The 25,907-nt window shown below is 45.3% G+C and overlaps 1 long non-coding RNA gene across 1 annotated transcript; it reads left to right on the top strand.

The window, feature by feature from the left end:
- The first annotated feature begins 5,425 nt into the window (after positions 1-5,425).
- Positions 5,426-25,406, top strand: LOC116970643. Its single transcript, XR_004411228.1, has 3 exons — positions 5,426-5,556; positions 15,663-15,668; positions 25,395-25,406. It is a non-coding gene; the product is annotated as an uncharacterized LOC116970643 (long non-coding RNA).
- The last annotated feature ends 501 nt before the right edge of the window (positions 25,407-25,907 follow it).

The raw sequence follows: 25,907 nt of genomic DNA, 5'->3' as shown, positions 1-25,907 counted from the left end.
TGCCATTTAACCAGTTGATAGCAGCAATCAACTGCCTTATTGGCATGCACAGTAATGGAGGGTTATGGTATGAGTGCAGGCAGGTGGGACTAAGGGAAAAAAGTTGTTCGGCACGGACTTGTAGGGCCGAGATGGCCTGTTTCCGTGCTGTAATTGTTATATGGTGTTATATGGTTATAAGGTGAACACAGAACATAAAACAGTATAAAACAGGAATGGGTGTTTTTGGCCCACAATGTTTGTGCAAACATTATGCCATGATAAACTGGTCTCATCTACCTGTACATGATCTATACCCCTCTATTGCCTGCACTTCCATGGGAAGCTGAATTATCTTGCAGATTCTTCACTTTGCCAGTTATGTAATTTTATTCATTCACAGAATGTGGGTGTCAGCATTTACAGCTCCACCTGGTTTTGAAATGCTGGTGATCCACAGTCTTGGATGCTGTACATATTCTAGTAATGGCATGGTATTGTTGGATTCAGGATTCAGGTGTTCCCCAGTGTAACTGCTGACGTAACTCAACATGACTGGGCCTGGCTATGAGAATCCATGTGGAGTTTAATGTTGGGGAGAATGATCAGATTTGGCATTTTCACTTCAGTTTTACTTGTGAATTCCAGAAAATTAGGGAGGCTCAATTAAGTTGTCTGGTAACATTACATGAAGATATAAGGAATGAAGTAGCTTCATTTGACCCCTGGCATCGACTCCACCATGCAAAGACATCACAGTTGATCTTTTATCTCAGGAACAGCTTCTTTCCCTCTGTTATCAGGCTTATGAATGGGCCTTCCATAAGCTAGGGTTTAGTTTACTTTAGAGATAAAGCACAGAAAGAGGCCCTTCGGCCCACCGAGTCCACACCAACCAGCGATCCCCGCACATTAACACTATCCCACACACACACACCAGGGGAAATTTACACATACGCCAAGCCAATTAACCTACATCTTTGTAATGTGGGAGGAAACCGAAGATCTCGGAGAAAACCCACGCAGGTCACGGGGAGAACGTAAAACTCCGTGCAGACAAGCACATGTAGTCAGGATCGAACCCGGGTCTCTTGCACTGCAAGCGCTGTAGGGCAGCAACTCCAACGCTGCACCACTGTGCCTCTATCCCATTACAGGCGTTGGACTTTGTCTATGGAACTGTTGTGCTACAATGTTGCAAACTATATTCTACACTCTGTTTCTTCCCCTTTGCACTGCCTATTGTACTTGACATGATTGTATTCACGTATAGCATTGTCTGAACTGTTTGGATAACATGCAAAATAAAGCTTTTCATTCTAACTCCGTACGCATGACAATAATAAATGTAAACCTAAACCTTTCTCTCAGCTCTAGAATCATAGATAGTCATAGAGACTTACTGCGTGGAAACAGGCCCTTCGGCCCAACTTACCCACACCGGCCAACATGTGCAGTCTACACTAGTCCCACCTACCCGTGTTTGGCCTATATCCCTCTACTCCCTCTAGGGAGTACAGAGAAGGTTCACCAGACTGATTCCTGGGATGTCAGGACTTTCATATGAAGAAAGACTGGATAGACTCGGTTTGTACTCGCTAGAATTTAGAAGATTGAGGGGGGATCTTATAGAAACTTACAAAATTCTTAAGGGGTTGGACAGGCTAGATGCAGGAAGATTGTTTCCGATGTTGGGGAAGTCCAGAACAAGGGGTCACAGTATAAGGATAAGGGACGACAGATGGCACAATGGGCTAAGTGTTCGGCTGGCAACCGGAAGGTAGCTGGTTCGAATCCCGCTTGGAGTGCATACTGTCGTTGTGTCCTTGGGCAAGACACTTCATCCACCTTTGCCTGTGTGTGTCCTTGGGCAAGACACTTCACCCACCTTTGCCTGTGTGTGTGGATGTAATTATGTGAAGCACTTTGGGGTCAATGCAAGTTGACTAAAAATGTGCTATATAAATAAAGAAATTAAAAAAAAGAAATTTAATAATTTAATAAGGGGGAAATCTTTTAGGACCGAGATGAGGAAAACATTTTTCACACAGACAGTGGTAAATCTCTGGAATTCTCTGCCACAGAAGGTAGTTGAGGCCAGTTCGTTGGCTATATTTAAGAGGAAGTTAGATGTGGCCCTTGTGGTTAAAGGGATCAGGGGGTATGGAGAGAAGGCAGGTACAGGATACTGAGTTGGATGACCAGCCATGATCATATTGAATGGCGGTGCAGGCTCGAAGGGCCGAATGGCCTACTCCTGCACCTATTTTCTATGTTTCTATGTTTCTATACCTGCCTATCCATGTTCCTGTCTAAATGTTTCTTAAACGTTGCGATTGTACCTGCTTCAACTACCTCCACTGGCAGCTCGTTCCATACACCTACTACCCTTTGCATGCAAAAGTTACCACTCATTAAATATTTCCTCTCTCACCTTAAACCTATGTCCTCTGGCTCTTTATTCGCAGATAAGATCACACCTCATAGAAACAGGTGCAGTAGGCCATTTGGCCCTTTGAGCCAGCACCGCCATTCAATATGATCATGGCTATTCATTCAAAATCAGTACTCCGTTCTAGCTTTCCCCCCACATCCCTTGATTCCCTTAGCCCTAAGGGAGCTCCATGCCGCGGAGAGAGCTTCAACTGCCCCAACGCGGGAGTTTCGATCACCCCAACGGGAGTTTCGATCGTCGGCTGCTGGGGCTTTGATTGCCCCGACTGCGGGAGGACAAAGAGGAACTTTGTTGCCTTCCATCACAGTGAGGAATGTGGAACCCACTGTGATGGATGTTTATGTTAACTTTTATGTGGTTGTGTGCCTTGTTGCTTTTCACTTAGTATGGCTATATGGTAATTCAAATTTAACTGTACCTTAATTGGTACATGTGACAATAAACTGACCTTGAAACCTTGAAACCTTAACTCTCGAAAACATCTAGTGAATTGGCCTCCACTGCCTTCTGTGGCAGAGAATTCCACAGATTCACAACTATCTGGGTGAAAAAGTTTTTCCTAATCTCAGTCCTAAATGGCCTACCCCTTATTCTTAAACAATATTCTGCACTCTGTTTCTTCCCCTTTGCACTATCTATTGTACTTGACGTGATTGTATTAACCATATAACCATATAACAATTACAGCACGGAAACAGGCCATCTCGACCCTTCTAGTCCGTGCCGAACACGGACTAGAATTCTCCCCATGTCCCATATACCTGCGCTCAGACCATAACCCTCCATTCCTTTCCCATCCATATAACTATCCAATTTATTTTTAAATGATAAAAACGAACCTGCCTCCACCACCTTCACTGGAAGCTCATTCCACACAGCCACCACTCTCTGAGTAAAGAAGTTCCCCCTCATGTTACCCCTAAACTTCAGTCCCTTAATTCTCAAGTCATGTCCCCTTGTTTGAATCTTCACTACTCTCAGTGGGAAAAGCTTTTCCACGTCAACTCTGTCTATCCCTCTCATCATTTTAAAAACCTCTATCAAGTCCCCCCTTAACCTTCTGCGCTCCAAAGAATAAAGCCCTAACTTGTTCAACCTTTCAATTATCAGAACTGTTTGGATAACATGCAAAAATAAAGCTTTTCATTCTAACCCCTGGTTCTGGACTACCCCAACATCGGGAACATTTTTCCTGCATCTACCCTGACCAATCCTCTAATAATTTATATGTTTCGATAAGATTCCCTGTCATCCTAAATTCCAGTGAATACAAGCCCAGTTGAACCATTCATTCTTCATACGTTAGTCCCGCCATCCCGGGAATTAACCTGGTGAGCATACGCTGCACTCCCTCATTAGTAATAATATTCTTCCTCAAATTAGATCTAAATTGCACGCAATACTCCTGGTGCGGTCTTACCAGGCCCTGTGCAACTGCAGTAGGACCTTCTTGCTCCTATTCTCTCGCAATGAAGGCCGACATGCCATTAGCTTTCTTCACTGCCTGCTGTACCTGTATGCTTACTTTCAGTGACTGATGTACAAGCACACCCATGTCTTGTTGCCCCTCCCCTTTTCCTAATCTGACAAAATTCAGATAATAATCTGCCTTATTTTTCTTACCACCAAAGTGGATAACCTCACATTTATCCACTTTATACTGCATCTGCCATGCTTCCGCCCACCCACTCAACCTATCCAAGTCACCCTTCTGCCTCATAGCATCCTCCTCGCAGCTCACATTGCCACCCAGCTTTGTGTCATCCTCATCCTCCTGTGCTCCAAGGAATAGAGTCTTAGCTTGCTCAACATCTCCCCATAGCTTAAGTCCTCGAGTCCTGGCAACATCCTCGTGAATCTTCTCTGCACCCTTTCCACCTTCACAACATCCTTCCTATAACATGGTGCCCAAAACTGAACACAAAACTCTAAATGTGGCCTCACCAACGTCTTACATAACTGCAACATGACCTCCCAACTTCTATACTCAATGCTCTGGCTGATGAAGGCCAATGTGCTAAAAGCCTTTTTGACCACCCTATCTACCTGTGATGTTACTTTCAATAAACTATGTACCTGTACTTCTAGATTCCTCTGCTCTACAACATTCCCCAGACCCCTACTGTTCACCATGTAGTCTCCTGCACTTATCCACTGGACGACAGATGGCACAATGGGCTAAGTGTTCGGCTGGCAACCGGAAGGTAGCCGGTTCGAATCCCGCTTGGAGTGCATACTGTCGTTGTGTCCTTGGGCAAGACACTTCACCCACCTTTGCCTGTGTGTGAATGTGTGTGAGTGATTGGTGGTGGTCGGAGGGGCCATAGGCGCAGATTGGCAGCCACGCTTCCGTCAGTCTGCCCCAGGGCAGCTGTGGCTACAGAAGTAGCTTACCACCACCGAGTGTGACTGAGGAGTGAATGAATAATGCGATGTAAAGCGCCTTGAGTGTTAGAAAGGCGCTATATAAATCCCATCCATTATTATTATTATTATTATCCATTACATTTAAATTTGTTTAATGTCAAATGAGAATTACTATTTTGCAATGGAAACCCTGCCTCATCCAACAATGAGCCTAAAACAAAGTTGTGGAGGCGGTAGCTATGGAGGGGAATGGATAGATGGCATTTCAGATCAAGATGTTTTTTCAGATTGTAAGTGAGCGATATGATTCACCAAGGGGGACCATTGAGCAAGAGCTTCACATAACTCTTGTCAGAGAGAGGATGAGAACATCAACGTTGGCTGCCAGTGACTAGCGGAGTTCCGCAGGGCTCGGTGCTGGGCCGCTGCTCTTCACGTTGCATTTTAATGATTTGGACGACGGTATTGAAGGCTTTGTGGCCAGGTTTACGGATGATATGAAAATAGGTGGAAGGGCAGGTAGTGTAGAGAAAGCAGGAAATCAGCAGAAGGACTTGAACAGGTTGGGAGAATGGGCTGAGAAGTGGCAGATGGAATATAGTGCAGGAAAGTGTGGAGTCACGCATTTTGATAGTAGGAATAAAGGCGTAGACTATTATCTAAATGGGGAGAGAATCCAGAAATCTGAGGTGCAAAGGGACTTGGGAGTGCTGGTGCAGGATTCCCATAAAGTTAATCATAAAGTCAAATTGGTAGTAAAAAAAGAAACCTCAATGCTAGCATTTATATCAAGAGGACTTGTATACAGGGGCGTAATGCTGAGGCTCTATAAGGCACTGGTAAGGCTGCATTTGGAATAATGTGAGCAATTATGGGAAGTGGTGTTGGGTAAATTGAATGGATTAAAGGCCGATAAATCCTCAGGGCCAGATAGGCTGCATCCCAGAGTACTTAAGGAAGTAGCTCCAGAAATAGTGGATGCATTAGTGATAATTTTTCAAAACTCTTTACATTCTGGAGTAGTTCCTGAGGATTGGAGGGTAGCTAACGTAACCCCACTTTTTAAGAAGGGAGGGAGAGAGAAAACGGGGAATTACAGACCAGTTAGTCTAACATCGGTAGTGGGGAAACTGCTAGAGTCAGTTATTAAAGATGGGATAGCAGCACATTTGGAAAGTGGTGAAATCATTGGACAAAGTCAGCATGGATTTACGAAAGATAAATCATGTCTGACGAACCTTATAGAATTTTTCGAGGATGTAACTAGTAGAGTGGATAGGGGCGAACCAGTGGATGTGTTGTATCTGGACTTTCAGAAGGCTTTCGACAAGGTCCCACATAAGAAATTAGTATACAAACTTAAAGCACACGGCATTGGAGGTTCAGTATTGATGTGGATAGAGAACTGGCTGGCAAACAGGAAGCAAAGAGTAGGAGTAAACGGGTCCTTTTCACAATGGCAGGCAGTGACTAGTGTGGTACCGCAAGGCTCAGTGCTGGGACCCCAGCTATTTACAATATATATTAATGATCTGGACGAGGGAATTGAAGGCAACATCTCCAAGTTTGTGGATGACACTAAGCTAGGGGGCAGTGTTAGCTGTGAGGAGGATGCTAGGAGGCTGCAAGGTGACTTGGATAGGCTGGGTTAGTGGGCAAATGTTCGGCAGATGCAGTATAATGTGGATAAATGTGAGGTTATCCACTTTGGTGGCAAAAACAGGAAAGCAGACTATTATCTAAATGGTGGTCAATTAGGAAAAGGGGAGATGCAACCGGACCTGGGTGTCATGGTACACCAGTCATTGAAAGTAGGCATGCAGGTGCAGCAGGCAGTGAAGAAAGCGAATGGTATGTTAGCTTTTATAGCAAAAGGATTTGAGTATAGGAGCAGGGAGGTTCTACTGCAGTTGTACAGGGTCTTGGTGAGACCACACCTGGAGTATTGCGTACAGTTTTGGTCTCCAAATCTGAGGAAGGACATTATTGCCATAGAGGGAGTGCAGAGAAGGTTCACCAGACTGATTCCTGGGATGTCAGGACTTTCATATGAAGAAAGACGAGATAGACTCGGCTTATACTCGCTAGAATTTAGGAGATTGAGGGGGGATCTTATAGAAACTTACAAAATTCTTAAGGGGTTGGACAGGCTAGATGCAGGAAGATCGTTCCCGATGTTGGGGAAGTCCAGGACAAGGGGTCACAGCTTAAGGATAAGGGGGAAATCCTTTAAGACCGAGATGAGAAGAACATTTTTCACACAGAGAGTGGTGAATCTCTGGAACTCTCTGCCACAGAGGGTAGTTGAGGACAGTTCATTGGCTATATATAAGAGGGAGTTGGATGTGGCCCTTGTGGCTAGGGGGATCAGGGGGTACGGAGAGAAGGCAGGTACGGGATACTGAGTTGGATGATCAGCCATGATCATATTGAATGGCGGTGCAGGCTCGAAGGGCCGAATGGCCTACTCCTGCACCTATTTTCTATGTTTCTATGTTTCATATCTGAGGTACGATGTATTGGCTCTGGAGAGGATGTAGAGGAAATTTACAAGAGTGATCCCAGGAATGTGTAGGTTAACCTATGATGAGCATTTGTCGGCACTGGGCATGTACTCGCTGGAGTTTAGAAGAATGAGGGAGGACCTCATTGAAACATACAGAATAGTGAAAGGCTTAGATAGAGTGGATGTGGAGAGGATGTTTCCACTACTGGGAGAGTCTAGGACTAGAGGTCATAGCCTCAGAATTAAAGGGTGCTCTTTTTGGAAGGAGATAAGGAGAAATTTCTTTAGTCAGAGGTTGGTGAATCTGTGAAATTCTTTGCCACAGAAGGCTGTAGAGCCTAAGTCGGTGGATATATTTAAGGAAGAGATAGATAGAAATTTGATCAGTACAGGTGTCAGAGGTTATGGGGAAAAGGCAGGAGGATGGGGTTAGGAGGGAGAGATGGTGTAGATGAGCCATGACTGAATGGCGGTGTAGACTTGATGGACCAAATGGCCTAATTCTACTACTATCACATGATCTTATGACTTATGACCTTCAAGGAGATATACCTTGGGGAAATTTCATAGAAGAGCAGTAAAGATGAGAGGCAAGAGGCTGCAGATGCTTGAACCTTGAGTGAAAATATATCAAGAAAATTACCCATCTTAGCAAACCAAGTATGGAAGTTGACAGATGGGCATTTGACTTTTGACCCAGCATCACTTTTAACAGATAAACAATCCCTCCTTTGCCTATCTATCCACTCCCAAACCTGGGAGTTCAACTGCTCCCAATTTCAATCAATAGGAATCGAGACAGCTTCTTGCTGAGTTTAATTTTCATTCACTATCTCAATTTAATTTTCACTCACTATTTCTCCATTAGTTGTATCTGTCCTTTTACACAAAGTAACATAACAACGTTTATTTACTTTCAGAGTCTCCAGCATTGATGTATTAGTCCTGATTCCATATTTCTTTATTTCAAGCCATTCACAATTGTACAGTTAATGTTTCAGTCAATTCTTATGCAAACATTTCTTATAACAATTAGGATTGAGCATAGTAAACTTTACCAAAGATAAGTTGCCCCGGATCTGATGAAATAAAATAACATTAGTCCAGAATGAACTAACAGCAAAGAGTGTGATTTAAATTTAATACATTAACATTGCATGAACCTGTATGCATGTTTCCATGAAAGCTTAGATTATTTTCAAAGTAATAGTATGTTATATCGCTGAATATGTGATTGCACAGGAACTGATGAAATTTCATCAGAAAATTTTGAAATTATCTTTAAATTATGATCCCCACTAATAGTATAGAGTGACTTTTACTGTGCATTTAGTTTGCAGTTTTTTTATACTTTCATTTCAGTAAGTGGACATTTTTCAAATAAATATGTTCTGTAGCTTCTTAATTGTCTTTACTGGTGCCTCTAGTCTGCAGAAAGTAATATGGCAATTCAATCATATTTCCCGTGATGTCTGAAGGGAATTGTCACATTGTATAGTTTGAGCAGAGGGAGGTTCAAATAAAAAATTGGTGCACTGTCATTTCATTATCTATGGGGATTTCAGAAGACAATGAACAGGTAGTGAGGGTTGTAAGATTTTTAGCACATTAGTAATTGAAATGCCTACAGGGACTGGCATGTGATGAAAATGTTCTGCAAAAATGGAAATTGCCTCACTGTTTTTAATAAAGTATCTCTCCTTGAAATATAAAAATCAAATGGCTTGATTTTGTTCTTTTAATAATTTTAATCACTGATGCTTAGTCCTGGAAGCGAGTTACAAATATATTATTAAGAATACGTATATAGTTTTATTTTAACCCTTTTCTTGATTCTCTCTTCTATTTTACTTCGGAGTCACGTGAGTGACTACGTGAAGAACCCGCTCAGTGCGCAGGCGCGGCATTACGCCAGCAGTGCAACAGCGGCTTGCCACGGGAGTAAGGCTGTCCCGTTACAGCATGAACCGGACCGTCAGGTGAGTATCCTGAGGTCGGGTTTTCTTTTACAGGTGAGCCTTTTTCTGCTTGTGTTTTTTACAGGCAGAGAAAAAGGCTCTGGAACAAAACTGTCCCCCGTTTTCCCGTCGGGGAGGGGGGCAGCAACGGGCGGTAGGAGCGACCCGGTGTTCCGTAATTCCCCGACACCGTGCCGAGGCCAGCCCGCTAGTACCTGAAGCAGCGGGCTGGACGCATAGCCACTCGAGAGGCATCCGGCAGGTGTTCCCGATGTCGGACGGGACGTCTCTCCACCCGCACGGGGGGAGAGAGAGCCGCCTGAGCCGCTGGAGCGGCTCACGGAGCAGATGCCTGCGAGACGCGCTGCTTGAGGGGCGCTCTCGCATCTACAAGGCAAAAGCTCCAGAAGAACCTGTCCCCCACTCGACTCCAGCGGAGGAGCGTTCCATTGCAAGGGGGGCAGCAACAGGCGGTAGGAACAATAACCGGGCGCCCCGCTATCCCCATCACCGCGCCGAGCCCAGTCCCGCTAGTGCCTGAACTGCGGGCTGGATGTCTAGCCATCCGAACAGGCATCCGGCCGGTGGCGTCCGATTCGTCGGACGGGGACATGTCTCCACCTAAATGGAGGAGAGACAGCCGCCTGAGCTGCATCCAACAGCAATTGGAGCAGCTCCAGCGAGATGCGCAGAAAGAGCGCTCTCGCGGAGGGAGGTCAGGCACCCCCTCCACAGTGCCTCATGCACTGCCCTTTGCTCCCTCATTACTGGAGGCTAGCATTGGTGACCAGGGCTGGGCTGGTCTGGAACAGGGGCAGGCGGATGAATTCGGGAGTATGCCAGGGGTGCAGGAACATGAAGAGCTGTTGGGTGTGATGGACCGCTTGTAGCAACCCCACGGGCTGGAGCACCGCTGGAACCAAGAATGGCGGCCAGCATCAACCATTACTGGAAAAGGTGCTCGCTGAGGTGCTGAAACAACACAGCACCAGAAAACGGTGAGGCCCTCAAAGTAAAAAGTGTCAACAGCCAAATCTGGGGGCATGTGGGTCACACATCCAGACCCAAGAACTCAAGCTACAGCGGATCCTAAGGCTCCTGACGTCAGCCATCACAGCCTTTGCTCGTTCCGTGGAGACCACGGAGATGGATACCTGCCAGCAGGATGTGCTGGCATTAATGTGTACCACACAATTTGAGATCAACAATCTCCGGAGGGAAACATAAGACCTGCCCTCAATCCCTGGCTTGTGTAAAGCCCCAGCTGCGGAGATGGACGCGCTGCCATTTGGGAAAGATTTCAATAAAAACTGAAGGAGATGCAGGAAGCATCAAAAACCTTCGGCCTAATGAGGGCAGGCCCCGGGACGAGCAAACCAAGACCTCCGATACCCAAGTGGCAGCACCCCACGGCATCCACCAGTCGACGTCCGCAATATGGGACTGGTGAACGCTTGGGGTCCGCACATTATCCCCAAAGATCTTTCAGATCAGGGCCCGCAGCGGACCCTCTGGAAAATGCGCCTCCCCCCAACATCGCCAGCACGTCAGAACAAAATCTTCAGGAAAATGAAGAAACAGAATCGCCAATAACCATGGAGGTAGGTGGGTCTGGTCCCTACCAGCATATAGAGAATAAGGGTGCTTTATTAACAGGGGGGAGATTACACTTGTTTAAAGAAGCATGGGGTATGGTCACGAGTGACAAGTATATACTCAACAACATTACAGGATATAAAATACAATTCATGTCAGAAAAAACGCCGCCAGTTCAACAATGGCCCCAAAGGGTATTTCTCCCTCCGTCAAAGAGAAACGTGAGGGACAAGCTGAACTGGTGAGACTTATCACAAAGGGGGTCATCGAAAAAACCAAACATGAACCTTTGGAAATTGTATCGAATATATTCACTAAAACCAAAAAAGATGGTGTCTGTCGCATCATCATTGACTTAACATCACTAAACAAATTTGTTAAGTATATACATTTCAAAATGGAGACATATGTTACTGCCAAACAACTGAATTCCAAAGGACACTTCATGGCAAGCATTTATCTTAAAGATGCTTACTATCTAGTACCCATATACAAGGATCATCGCAGATACCTAAAATTTATCTGGATGGTACAAAGCATTGCCCTATGGGCGAACTTCAGCCCAAGATTATTCACCAAAATATTGAACCCAGCCATGGCAATACTAAGAAAACATATTGTCATGGCATATCTGGAGGATATTCTCATAGTAGGGAAACGATGGAATTGGCTGTGGCAGCAGTATCAGCTACAAAACAGCTCCTCAAAACTCTGGGGTTCGTCCTACATCCAGATAAATCTAAGTTGAAGCCATCCACTATCATGGACTACCTGGGCTTCACAATTAACTCAGTCCATATGACTGTTACCTTGCCAAAGGCAAAAATGGTTGAATTAGCACAATCATGCAACAAATTAATGGTCAACGAGCGACCAACTATTCGACAAGTAGCAAGAGTAATTGGGGAAATGGTAGCAGCATTTCCGGCTACACAATTCGGACCTTTGCACTATCAAAAATTTTTTACAGAGAGCAAAGGTACGGGCAATAAAACGACATACAGGTCACTATGATCATGTCATGAACTTACCCACTGAAGCAATATCAGAGCTACAGTGGTGGGCAGAAAACGTTTGGCATAGTTTCAGCCCTATCTTTATCACTAACCCTACTTTAGTTATTCAAACAGATGCCAGTGCTCAAGGCTGGGGAGCGACTAACTCCATATCCAGCACAAGTGGTAGATGGACTAAACTAGACTCATCATTACTACTTACACTGGGCATTAACTATCTAGAGATGTTGGGCGCCTTTTATGGTTTAAAAGCATATGTATCTAATATGCAGCACTTGCATGTTCGGTTACAAAATGATAAATACTACGGTGATGGCTTATATTAACCATATGGGTGGCATAAAATCATTATCATGCGACAAATTGGTCAACATGATTTGGCAATGGTATGTCGAAAGACATATTTGGCTATCAGCTACTTACCTACCAGGTAAGCTAAACACCCATGCCATGAGAAAATTAAACGCCAGGGTTGCAAGTTTGAACAGACCTTACCTGGAACTGGGATTGTCCAAACAAACCATCACCACCATGTCGGCATCCCTTCGAACATCCACCAAGAGGCAGTACTTAACCAGCATCAAAAAAGGGGAAGTACTGCCAGGAAACATGGACAACATACGCAACAGCTACAGCCACCAACATACTGGAGTTCCTGGCCATCTACACCACGATGTAGGGATCAGTTACAGTACCATCAACACAGCGCAGAGTGCTCTTTCTGCTTATCTCAAACCAGCGGCAGGACAACAGGCGATGGGATCCCATCCACTGGTGGTAAAACTGATGAAGGGCATTTACAATATCAAGCCCTAAGCCCAGGTATACCCATATTTGGGATATCAGTGTGGTCCTGACATATCTCAGGGAATGGCCACCAGCCAGATCCCCCGGCCTCGAGCAAGCTACACTAAAGACGCTTAGGTTGATGGCACTTGTATCCGCTCAGAGGGTCCAGTCACTACACCTATTGCGACTGGACAACATGATCACAGCTCCAGACCAGATCTGTCGTTATCCAGCGACTGGTCAAACAGAGCAGACCAGGAACACCTAATCCAGTCGTGGCTTACCCACCAGAACCACGGTTATGTGCCATGACCTACCTACTATCCTACATAGACACAACCAGAATATTCGAGGGAGATGAAAAGCCTTGTGGGTCAGTCACAAAAACCTTATGGTGGGGTACGAGCCAAACCATTGCGAGATGGCTCAAGCAGGTGCTAGAAACTGCTGGGATAAACACTAACATGTACAAATTTTATTCCACCAGGGCAGCATCCATGTCGACGGCTAAAGAATGGACATGCCTATACACCACATCCTGGCTACAGCAGGATGGTGGGAAGGGAAAAGACCGTTCAGAAATTTTATAATAAGCCGTTGGCAAAACCTGGTTTATTTGCAGTAAAGATTTACGAACTGCAAATATTTAATTTAAGCCCAGGGGAGCAACTTAATTCTTTGTTGTTATTGTTTAAAAAATACCATTGTGTTTTTCTACAAATAGACTCATTGGTTCATTACGATAACACTTCCTCCCTCAAGAACTTCGGCAGTGAGTGAAATGAAACTGTTACACGGTTTGAAATCACAGAGCTTTGAAATCTTCACGTAGTCACTCACGTGACTCCGAAGTAAAATAGTAAGATTAAACGAGAACTTACCAGTTTGAAGTTTGATCTGTATTTTATGAGGAGTTACGATGAGGGATTACGTGCCCTCCGCTCCCACCCTCATTATATGGATCAAACTAATAAATTGATGTCTCCTTATCTTTACTATGTTTACTTCAAAATAACTGTGTCTATCTGTGATTCCACACCGCTGCTTGGAAGTATGCCGCGCCTGCGCACTGAGCGGGTTCTTCACGTAATCCCTCATCGTAACTCCTCATAAAATACAGATCAAACTTCAAACTGGTAAGTTCTCGTTTAATCTTACTATTATATATGCATTGGCCACAGAATCTGCAATAGGAAACTGAGTTGTTTGTAATATGGTGGCCACTTGGTGCACATACCCTGTCAGCATACCACACTAGCCGCATTAGTGGAAATTAGATTAGTGTTCTCATTGCTATCTGCTCCAAACGTCTGCAAGGTGGACAGGTCATTCATCCAGTCTGCTTGCAACCACTCTGCCGACTTGCATCTCAGCTCTCCAACCAACACCTGAAGTTGAATTCACATGGAGAATTACATTTACATGGAGGATCAGTTCTGATTAAAAGATTGACTCTGAAAGTCCACAATTCTTTGTCCACAATAGCAAACTGAGATTCTGTCTTTGCTTTCACTGACTCTAGGTTTTTGAATTAGTATTGCAGCTAAAAATGTATAGATTTTTTTTGTTTATTATCTATTATCGGTGTTGGGTCGCATTTATAGATCGGTTATGTTGCTGCAAATAAGAACTTCATTGTTCTATTGTCAGTACATAAGACAAGTAAATAGACTTGACTCTTGACTCTTGAGTATCTCCAGCATTTTATGAAGCATCAAACATTAATCAGGAGAAAAAGCTCATTCACCCTCTACACTTACATGTGCTACTTAAAAGTTTTATGAACTAAGCTGCTGGTCAATTTCTGATTGATTTCTATTTGATTTCTATTTCTATTCTAGAGGCTGGCCTCTCATCACGTCCATCGAAGCTGTTCATGACTGGACTATTATGAAGCATCCATAATGTATTGGAAATGAAAGATCCATCCTGAGTCCAGCAACACGATCCAATTCTGCCCTGGAGAATTAATGGAGGACTTGGAAAAGTGAACCATAATTCATACAGCTCTACCTTATGTTGCTCACCTCTTACAGCAAAAAAAACAATGAGGAATCGCAAAGGAAGAATAAAGGGGCTGTTCCACTGCGGCAATCTAATTGGCGAGTTTAAAAGGGTTTGCCCTCGACTCATACGCACAGCACGGTCAACACGAGGTCCTAGGAGGTCTTTGTAACTCTCCTTCATGTTCGAGAGTAGGCCCCGCGTACTCGAGGCCACAGCTAGGAGGCGTATTTTTCAACATGCTGAAAAATGCCCGTGAGTAAAAAAAGGTCGCCATGGAAAAAAATCTATATTTTTTTACTCGTAGGTTTAGTCAAGGTAGGTCGTAGTAGGTCGGCATGTTATTCGTAGGTAGTCAAAGGCAATCGAATGTAATCAAGGGTAGTCGAAGGTAAAGCTCGTTGAGAAAACAAAGGTAAGTAAACCGACTGGTAATGTTAAATGCCCAATAAACTTTATTAAAAGTTGTCTGGCTTCTTAAAAGTGTCTCCACTCCTTCTCCCCCCCTTCTCTCCCACTGCACTCCCCTTCTCTCCCCTTCTCTCCCCTTCTCTCCCCTTCTCTCCCCTTCTCTCCCACTCTCTCCCCTTCTCTCACCCTCCCCCCCCCCCCACTCTCTGCGCTCTCTAAAGGACTTACCGTAACAGTGCCAGCCGTCTTTTATCTTCCTGTTCATCGCGGGCGTGAATTTCAGACAGCGCTCACCCACTTTCCATGGCCCCCGCCTTTGCGATGTGGTTGTGTGTGTGTGTGTGTGTGTGTGTGTGTGTGTGTGTGTGTGTGTGTGTGTGTGTGTGTGTGTGTGTGTGTGTGTGTGCGCAGATGGTCGATCCGGCTCGCGGTTTCATCGCTGATGGTTTTTCAGGTGAGTGCCCTCGAGCTTGAAGGTCGAAGACAGTCGCTGAAAAGTCGTGTTAGTGGGACAGGCCCTTAAGGGAAAATAGGTACATGGAAGAGGAGATGGAGGAAGTTGAGGAGGAGATCAAGGGGAGGTAAGGGTTAATTTGCACATTTCCTTTCTGAGGAGCAATCATTACCATATCATCCATCTGCACCATCAAAAAACTGAGCTACTCTAGTATTTAGTGTCTTAAGGCAGGGTTAATGTTTAATGGGGAATTTGAGTCATAACCCCGCCTAAAGACACTAAATATTGGAGTAACTCAGTGTCTTGGAGATAATAGATAAATGACATTTTTGGTCAGGATCCTTCTTCAGATTTCTGAGATGCTGCCTGACCACTGATTTATTCCAGCACTTCGTGTCATTTTTTGTAAGCCAGCATCTGCTGCTCCTGGTATCTCCTCTCAACCCCACCTTTAGTTTCCTTTGTCACGAACTATCACGTTATCTGCGTGGTCACAATGACAAAAATAAAAGCCGCATAAAATAAACATTAACCATACTAAACCATATCTGATTCTATTGAAAAAAAAATTGTCATCTCTGTGGATTCTCTCAGGGCTTGTTTTCTGAGTGTCTTCGGGTGCTCTCCCATCCATTGCCAAACCAATGGCTAAATGGTTCAGGTGTCAGAGGTTATGGTGAGAAGGCAGGAGAATGTGGTTAGGAGGGAGAGATAGATCAGCCATGATTGCATGGCGGTGTAGACTTGATGGGCCAAATGGCCTAATTCTACTCCTATTCCTTATGACCTTAAAGCATGGTCTGTGGAAGACTGTTGACTTACAGTGGAGAAGACTATAAAAATCTGCATTTAGGGGTGAGAATGCACAGGTTTGATGTTTAATTTGACAGCATGGGTAATAGTAATCTGGGCTGGCAGGTCAGTAACAGTGAAGCCACTCGTAGAATAGAAATAGTGTGAAGAGAGGACAATTCAGGTCCCACAGAGCTATTCCCACTCCTACATCTATCATAATAACCTGTTGCTGATCTGATTTCTAGAATTCTGTGACTACCTGCAGGTATCCGTAACAAAGGCCTGAGCTCCCATTGGTGTTTTCCATAACATGGGTGGCATATGCAATCTATATTACTAAAAGTCTGATCTTGACCACTTCCTGTTGTTCTGTATATTGATTTTAGAAAAAACGCTGCCACTTACGGCTGTGATTTTTGGCCATCTTACTCAGAGTCGCTGCGCAGGACAAGAGGATATTTCCCATCGATGAAAAATAAAAGAGTTATTAGTGTTTAACAAATGCTGAGATTCTTTCTCCTGAAGGCCACTCCCCTTCCGGAGGGACTACAAAACCCGGAAGTGTTGAGTGCCTCAGTTAGTCTCTGCAAGATGGGGGAGCGACAGGGTCACGTCTCTCAGTCTGAGCTATGAATAACACTGAACACATGTCTACCAAACTGTCAGTGTCCTTAATGTGGTTTGAAAATATAGTTTGGAAATGCTAAAGCTGTGTTGCCTTTGGTTTGGAAATGCTAAAGCTGTGTTGCCTTTGGTTTGGAAATGCTAAAGCTGTGTTGCCTTTGGTTTGGAAATGCTAAAGGTGTGTGCCTTTGGTTTGGAAATGCTAAAGGTGTGTTGCCTTTCGTTTGGAATTGCTAAAGCTGTGTTGTCTAATTAAAGTTTCCTTGCCTAATTAGAGTTACCCTGCCTAATTAAAGTTGCCTTGCCTAATTAAAGTTGCCTTGCTTCTATATATTTAAAAGTCTAATCTTGAGCACTTCCTGTTTGCACTTTATATTGATTTTAGAAAAAATGCTACCACGTACGGCTGTGATTTTTGACCATCTTACTCAGAGTCCCCCTCCGCTCATCAGGTGCCGAGGATTTTTCCCATAGATGAAAAATAAAAGAGCTATTAGTGTTTAAAAAATGTTGAGATTCTCTCTCCTGTCAATCATGCCATGAAGGTCACGCCCATTCTGGTGGGAGGGGGGAGGGACTATAAAACCCAGAAGTGTGGGCGTGGCTCAGTCTCTGCAAGATGGAGAGGTCATGACTCTCCGTCTTTAGTGGTCTTGCACCCTGCTTGAAATGGTAGGACACTGCACTTGAATTTGGTGGCCTTGCACCCTGCTTGAAGTGGTAGGACACTGCACTTGAATTTGGTGGCCTTGCACCCTGCTTGAAGTGGTAGGACACTACACTAGAATTTGGTGGCCTTGCAGCTTGCTTCAAGTGGCTGGAAGCGGCACTTGAATTTGGTGGGCTTGAAGTGGAATTTCAAGGAATAGCCGTAAGTCAACTGCCGGCCCACCAGCCATGAGTGAGTGAGCTGCCAGTACAACAGGCTTGAGTGACTGAGCCCTAGAATCCATTCGGCCCACAGTCCATACTAGCCCTCTGGAAACCAGTCTCATCATCCCACAACACCCTACTAGCGCACCAGAAAGCCCCCACCCCCCCCCACCCCCCCCCCCCCCCACTGACCACCGATATTGGAATTGTTGTAGAGGAGGAATATTGCGTTGAGAGGGGGAGGGGGGAGGGAGGGGGAGGGGAGGGGGGAGGGGGAGGGGGGAGGGGGAGGGGGAGGGGGAGGGGGAGAGGGGGGGGGAGTCCGTCACAGTCTACACCACGACAGAAGGGGTAGGAGTTGTACAGTTTTATAGCCACAGGGAAGAAGGATCTCCAGTGGCATTCTGTCCTGCATTTTGGTGGAACCAGTCTGTTACTGAACGTTCTGCTCTGTATAAGGGGGGGGGGGGGGCCTTATTGAAATGTACTGAATAGTGAAAGGCTATTGGATGTGGAGAGGGTGTTTCAACTGGTGGGAGAGTCTAGGACTAGAGGTCATAGGCTCAGAATTAAAGGACGTTCTTTTAGGAAGGAGATGCGGAGGAATTTGTTTAGTCAGAGGGTGGTGAATCTGTGGAATTATTTGCCACAGAAGGCTGTGGAGGCCGAGCCAGTGTATATATTTAAGGCAGAGATAGATAGATTCTTGATTAGTATGGGTGCCAGAGGTTTTGGAGAGAAGACAGGAGAATGGGGTTAAGAGGGAGAAATTGATCAGAAAAAACAAAAATGGTGCGGCCCTGTCCAGTCGCCGTTGTGGCAGCTCCGCGAAAACTGTGTGTGTTTTTAACTTTTATGTTCCTTTTTAACTTATTTCTAAGTTCTAATTCCCTAGTACTAACAAAGTATGACAGGGAAACCCTCTTAAATCTAAACTCCAGGGCAAACGGAGACTTTTTAAACTCTGTACTAACTGATCCAGCATGGCCAGCAGAGATCAGCAGAAGCTGCTGCAACAACAATGGGAGCTCGGCTGCAAGGAAAACCCGGAGAAAACATCGAGGGAAGCGGGGGGGGGGGGGATTCGGAATAGGCTGAAAGCCCAAGCCTTTCGTCCACCTCTGCCCAGCATTCTTCTGGCGAATGTCCAGTCCCTGGAAAACAAGCTGGATGACCTCAGGGCGAGGGTCAGATTCCAGCGGGACATAAGGGACTGCAACATCCTCTGCCTGACTGAAACATGGCTGACCTCGCTGATTCCGGATCAGGTAATCTGCCCAACCGAGTCCTTCACTGTCCACCGTGCTGACAGAACAGAAGCATCTGGGAAATCCAAGGGTGGAGGAGTCTGCTTCATGACTAATAACAACTGGTGCAACCCTGGAAATATCAAGATGCTTTCCCGTTCCTGCTTGCCGGACCTGGAGCACCTGACAATCTCATGCCGCCCATTCCACCTTCCCCGGGAGTTCGGCTGGGTGATCGTCACAGCCGTCTACATTCCCCCGCAGGCGGACACCGACGTGGCACTATCGGCCCTACACGATGTGCTATGTCGACATCAAAATAAGTACCTGGATGCGGCTATGGTGGTGGCTGGAGATTTTAATAAATCAAATCTCAAGAAGGTCATGCCGAACATCTACCAACACATCACGTGTGCCACCAGGGGGGAGAGAACTTTGGACCACTGCTACACACCGTTCAGGAAAGGCTACAAGGCCGTTTCACTCCCTCCCCTAGGAAAATCTGACCACGCTGCCATTTTCCTGTTGCCGGAGTATAAACAGAGGATAGTTCGGGAAGCGGTAGAGACGAGGGATGTAAAGCGGTGGTCCGACCAGTCAGAGGCCATGCTGCAAGATGCACTGAGTGATGTCGACTGGAATATGTTCCAAGCAAGTTCCAGTGACGTCAGTGAGTTCGCGGAAGCAGTCACGGACTTCATCGCAACAGTAACCGACAACATCGTCCCCACGGTAAGGGTAAGCACCTTTCCGAACCAAAAACCCTGGGTAGACAGGTCCGTTCGTGTGGCCTTGAATGCTCGCACCGCTGCCTACAACTCGGGCCTGGCATCAGGAAACATGGACGTCTACAAGGCAGAGTCCTACCGACTGCGAAGGGCGGTGAAGGACGCAAAGAGGAGGTACAGAGACAAGATGGAGTTACAGATGGAGCAGCAGGACACCAGAAGCCTGTGGCAGGGGCTACGGATTGTAACCAACTACCGGAGCACCCCTCCCTCATCCGCAAGTGCCGGCACCTCCCTAGCTGATGACCTGAACTCCTTTTACGCTCGTTTCGAGAGGGGCAACACCACCCCAGGTCTGCCGACTATCGACAATACCGCCAGGGGGCTGGCTACCGAAGCTGAAGGGAGGAATGTGCACACATTCTCGCTGTCCGAGCACGACGTGAGGAGGGCTCTGACACGGGTGAACACGAGAAAAGTTGCAGGCCCAGATGGCATCTCAGGGCGAGTACTCAAGTCCTGTGCTATGCAGCTAGCTCCAGTGCTCACTACATTATTCAACCTCTCCCTGGACAAGTCCGTGGTCCCTGCCTGCTTCAAAAAATCCATCATTGTACCGGTACCAAAAAATGCCTCCCCAGCCTGTCTGAATGACTACCGTCCGGTGGCCCTTACCTCGGTAGTCATGAAATGCTTTGAGAAGCTGGTGAAGAAACACATCTGCGCCTTCCTCCCTCGGAACATGGACCCGTTGCAGTTCGCATACCGTCCGAACAGATCCACGGACGATGCGGTCTCCCAGGTCTTGCACACCGCTCTCTCCCATCTGGACAGCCAGAAGGGGGGCTACGTGAGGATGCTGTTCATAGACTACAGTTCAGCCTTCAACACGATAGTCCCCACCAGACTGGCCGGGAAGCTAATGGAATTGGGGCTCAACACCTCCCTGTGTGCCTGGGTCCTGGACTTTCTCACCGCCAGGCCCCAGGTAGTCAAGATGGGAGGGAATACATCGAAGTCCCTCACCCTGAGCACAGGATCGCCCCAGGGTTGCGTCCTCAGCCCCCTATTGTATTCCCTGTACACACATGACTGTGTGGCTAGGTTCAGCTCCAACTCAATAATTAAGTTTGCTGATGACACTGTGGTGGTGGGCCTGATCTCAGACAACGACGAGAAGGCCTACCGGGAGGAGGTGGCTGGTCTAGCACTCTGGTGCCAGGATAACAGCCTCCTCTTGAACATCAAAAAAACGAAGGAGCTGATCATGGACTTTAGGAGGGCACATCATCCGAGGACGTACACTCCATTGAGTATAAATGGGGATCCTGTGGATAGGGTGAACTGTTTTAAATATCTGGGAGTCCACATCTCCGAGGATATGACATGGGCATCACACGCCTCAGCACTCGTGAGTAAGGCAAGGCAGCGCTTTTACCACCTCAGGCAATTGAGGAAATTCAGAGTGTCTCCGAGGATCCTCCAGTGCTTCTACGCAGCGGCTATGGAAAGCATCTTGTCCGGGAACATTACCATCTGGTTTGGGAATTGCTCTGCCAAGGACAAGAAGGCTCTGCAGAGAGTAGTGCGTTCGGCCGAACGCACTATGGGAACTTCACTCGCCCCCCTGCAGGAACTATACATCAGGAGGTGCAACTCCAGAGCCAACAATATCATGAGAGACCCCTTCCACCCCTGCAACGGACTGTTCCAGCTGCTACGGTCAGGCAAACGCCTCCGCTGCCATGCGGTGAGAACGGAGAGGTTGAGAAGGAGTTTCTTCCCAGAGGCCATTCGGACTGTAAATGCCTTTCTCACCAGGGACTAACTCTACTGAACGTTTTTCCTTCCATTATTTATTATGAAAAAGAATATGTGTGTTATGATTGTGTTTATAGTTTGTTTGGTTGTTTGTCTTTTTGCACAAAAGTCCGCGAGCATTGCCACTTTCATTTCACTGCACATCTCGTATGTGTATGTGACAAATAAACATGACTTGACTTGACTTGACTTGACTTGATCAGCCATGATTCACTGGCGGAGTAGACTTGATGGGCCGAATGGCCTATTTCTGCTCCTATCACTTATGATCTAAAGCATTTTGTTGGCACATCAACATAAAACAGGCCATTATAATAGACAGGCAGTTTGAATTCCGAAAGTTGCCTTATTTCATCAGAACTGTGGGTATGAGTTACGTATGCATCATGATCCCGATAGATTTTTTGGTGTCGAATTTAAATATCTAAACATATCTTTTCTACCGTGAAACTATTAAATATTAAGTGAACAATGAAAAATCTATCTGAATTAAGTATAAACTGATGTTCAGACAAAATTCTAAGATGTTTCAGGATGTGACCTCTGGGTGTAAAGCAAATCAATAGAAGCTACTAAAATTGCAGCTTTGCTGTAACAATGCATAAATTGTACTGAAATGCATAGGTTAAAGACAAAATACAGACTATTACAGATCTTTTATTTTTGTTATTGATAACAACATTAAATAGATCGGGATAAATTTGCCTTCAACAACATATATGTGCCGTTTTATGTTGAAAACAAAGGGGAAATAAATGTGAGGACGTAGGGACATACAGAAACAACATGCACGCATACAGCAGTGGCTGATCATGTTATGCAGTATTGTGACTGGATCAATAGAAGGCAAAGAAGATCATCTTAAAATTATAGAATCGTAGAATGACACAGGACAGGAAGCAGTTTGACCCATTTTACCCGCGGCAGTGTAGAAAGAGCAATCCAATCTGTCTGCATTCAAGTTCTTTCAACAGCATTGCAAATACTTCTTCTCTGAGCATTCATTCCTTAAATAACAATACATTGAATCTGTTCTGCTCCCACCAGCCTTTCAGGCACGAGATCCAGATTATAACAAATTAACCTGGAAAAAAAATTAATCACCCATCCATTATTTTAGCATTTTTTCTCCTTTAGTGCGATGTGAGTATCAGAGCGAAGGACAGCATTAGGTATCCTTCTTTAATTGCTATTGAGAAAGTTACAATGAGCTGCATATTCTTGACTTGCTGCAGTCTGTCTGCTAAATGGATTCCTCCAATGCTCTTAGATAGTTGGATCCATTTTATTACCGAACAATAATAAAGGCACAGTGTGTAGGAGGAAGCTGCAGATGCTGGTTTCAACCGAAGATAGACACAAAAAGCTGGAGTAACTCAGTTGTACAGGCAGCATCTCTGGAGAGAAGGAATGGGTGACGTTTCGGGTCGAGACCCTTTTTCGGACGCGGTAATATATTTCTAAGTCAGGACTCTGAATTTGATGGGAAAGTAGATTGTATTACCTTGCGCTTGTTGCACATCTCCCGCTGTAATGCAGAAGTTGCAGGTGTGAACATACTGTTGAAGAAGTCTTGGTGAATTACTGCATTGCTTGTTGATGACTCACACTATTGATAAGGTTTATTAATAGGAATTTTGACACTTTGAAATTAAAAAAGAAAATAGGGTAGAAATAAGGCAGCAACGTCCAGGGGCTGAGATGATTTGCCACCGCTAGCTTCTTGTGTACCAAATCGTGAGATTTGATCTCACCTATTTTTGATGTAGTGCAACACATGGCATGCAATGGATAGCATGCAACAAAAAAGCTTTTCACTGTACCTCGATACATGTGACAATAAATCAAACTAAACGCTGCTTCATTTTGCACTAGCACCAAAACAGGGCCACTTCAAAAAAATCTTTAAATTGGTCATGCGCAAGTGTATAACAGAATAAGCATACTTTACATCAAGAAGAAAGCACTAAACTGTGCCCTACTCAGTTTCCAAGAGGTCGGTGTTAAACTCAAAGCAGCTGCCAAAGCAATGTCACATAGCAGCGCCGGAGACCCAGGTTCGTTCCCGACTACGGGTGCTGTCTCTACGTAGTTTGTACGTTCTCCCCGTAACCGCGTGGGTTTTCTCTGAGATCTTCGGTTTCCTCCCACACTCCAAAGACGTACAGGTATGTAGGTTAATTGTCTTGGTGTAAGTGTAAATTGCTCCTAGTGTGTGTGGGATAGTGTTAATATGCGGGGATCGCTGGTAGGTGTGGTCTGTTTCCGCGCTGTATCTCAAAACTAAAATAAAATAAACAGCAATTCAAGAAGACTGTCAATCCCTAATGACGCAACTCCCTATAACAGCTAGACAGCAATGCAGATTGAGAAGTGAGAGGGTGAGAAATCCTGCTTGAATAAATTACGTTAGAAGAAGGTCCTGGGTGTGAGTAGCAACACCTGCTCGGTTCATCTGAAAAAGTGTGCAAAAGGTTTCCGTGGTGGAAGTTGTCAAATGTGTTCAGGAAAGTTTCCTCCAGCAATATATTGCGGGCCCTACATGGGAGAGGGCAAAGCTTGATGCAGTCTTGGGAAATTGGGATGGGCAAGTGGATGAAGTGTTCATGGAGGAGCCTTTTGGAACCAGCGACCACCGTTCTATGAGGTTTATGATAATAAGGATAGGGACAGAGCAGGCCCACAAATTAAAATGCTAACTAGGGGCACGGCCAACTTTGTGAGTTTGAGACAGGAACTCGCTCATATAATTTGGAGTAGGTTGTTTGATGGAAAATGGGATGTTTTTAAAAATGTGCTGACAAGAGTTCAGGACGTGCCATCCCTATGAGAATGAAGGGCAAGACTGGCAAACATAAGGAAGCCAGGATGACGAGGAAAATTGAGACTTTGGTCAAGAGTAAGAAGGAGGCAAGGGACAGATATAAGCTGCTGGGATCCTGGAGCAGGTTTGGGAACTAAAGAGTAAGCTAAGAAAGGAAAGCAGAAAGGCAAAGAGGGGCCAGGAGATGGCTCTGACAGATAGTATTAAGGATAATGGAGGTTTTATAAGCACATAAAGGGAAAAGGGGTAACCAGTGAGAGAATGAGACCCCTCTGGAATCAACAGGAGATGGGCAAGGCCCTCAATGAGCATTTCTCCTCTATTTTTATCGTGGAGAAAGACAGGGGGACGGGATCTTGGGGTAGTCACTGGAAGTGCCTTGAGAGCAGTCACTGAAGGTCCTGATGCGTATGAAGGTAGACACATTTCACGGGCCTGATCAGATAATCCGACAACTCCAGGAAGCTAGAGAGGAAATTGCAGGAGCCCTCGCTGGGATTTATGAGTCGTTGTTAAATACAGGCGACGTGCTTGAAGACTGGAGGGAGCCAAATGTTGTGCCTCTATTCAAGAAGGGCTGCAGGGAAAAGGCTGAGCCAGTGAGCTTAATATCTGTGGTTGGAAAGTTACTAAAGATTATTCTGATATACATCCACTAAGATGAACAAGGGCTGATTAAGGACAGTCAACATGTTTTGTATGTGAGTGGTCGTGTGTCACAAATCTGATTGGATTTTTTGAAGATATGATTAAAAAGGTCGATGAAGGCAGAGCTGTAGACATTGTATACATGGATTTTAGTAAGGCATTTCACAAGGTTCCGCATGATAGGCTGCTCTGGAAGGTTAGATTCATGGGTTCAAGGAGAGATAGCTGAATGGATAGAAAATTGGCTTCATGGAAGGATATGGTGATGTTTTTCGGACTGGAATCCTGTGATTGAGAATGTGAATGAACATGGTTAGCAAGTTTGCTGGTGACACAAAAGTGGGTGGTATTGTAGATATGGTTGCAAAAATTACAGCAGGATTTTGAACGAATGGGCAGGTGAGCTGAGGAATGGTTGATGGGATTTAATACAGAGAAAGGTGAGTTGTTGCATTTTGAGAACACTAACATGGGCAGAACGTATCCCTTGAACAGTAGGGCTCTGGGGAGTGTTGTAGAGCAGAGGGATCTAGGAATACAGGTACATGGTTCATTAAAAGTGGTATCACAGGTAGATAGGGTGGTCAAAAAGGCTTTTGGCACATCAGTCTTCATCAATCAGGGCATTGAGTATAGAAGTTGAGAGGTCATGTAGCAGGTGTATAAGATGTTGATGAGATTGCATTTAGAGTATTGTGTTCAGTTTTGGGCACCACGTTATAGGAATGATGTTGTGAAGCAGGAAAGGGTGCAGAGAAGATTTACAAGGATGTTGCCAGGACTCGAGGGCCTGAGCTGTGGGGAGATGT

The sequence above is a fragment of the Amblyraja radiata genome, chromosome 3 (assembly GCF_010909765.2).
Source record: "Amblyraja radiata isolate CabotCenter1 chromosome 3, sAmbRad1.1.pri, whole genome shotgun sequence".
Taxonomy (NCBI): domain Eukaryota; kingdom Metazoa; phylum Chordata; class Chondrichthyes; order Rajiformes; family Rajidae; genus Amblyraja; species Amblyraja radiata.
The sequence above is the reverse complement of the archived record's forward strand: the minus strand, read 5'-3'. Positions and strand labels throughout refer to the sequence as shown.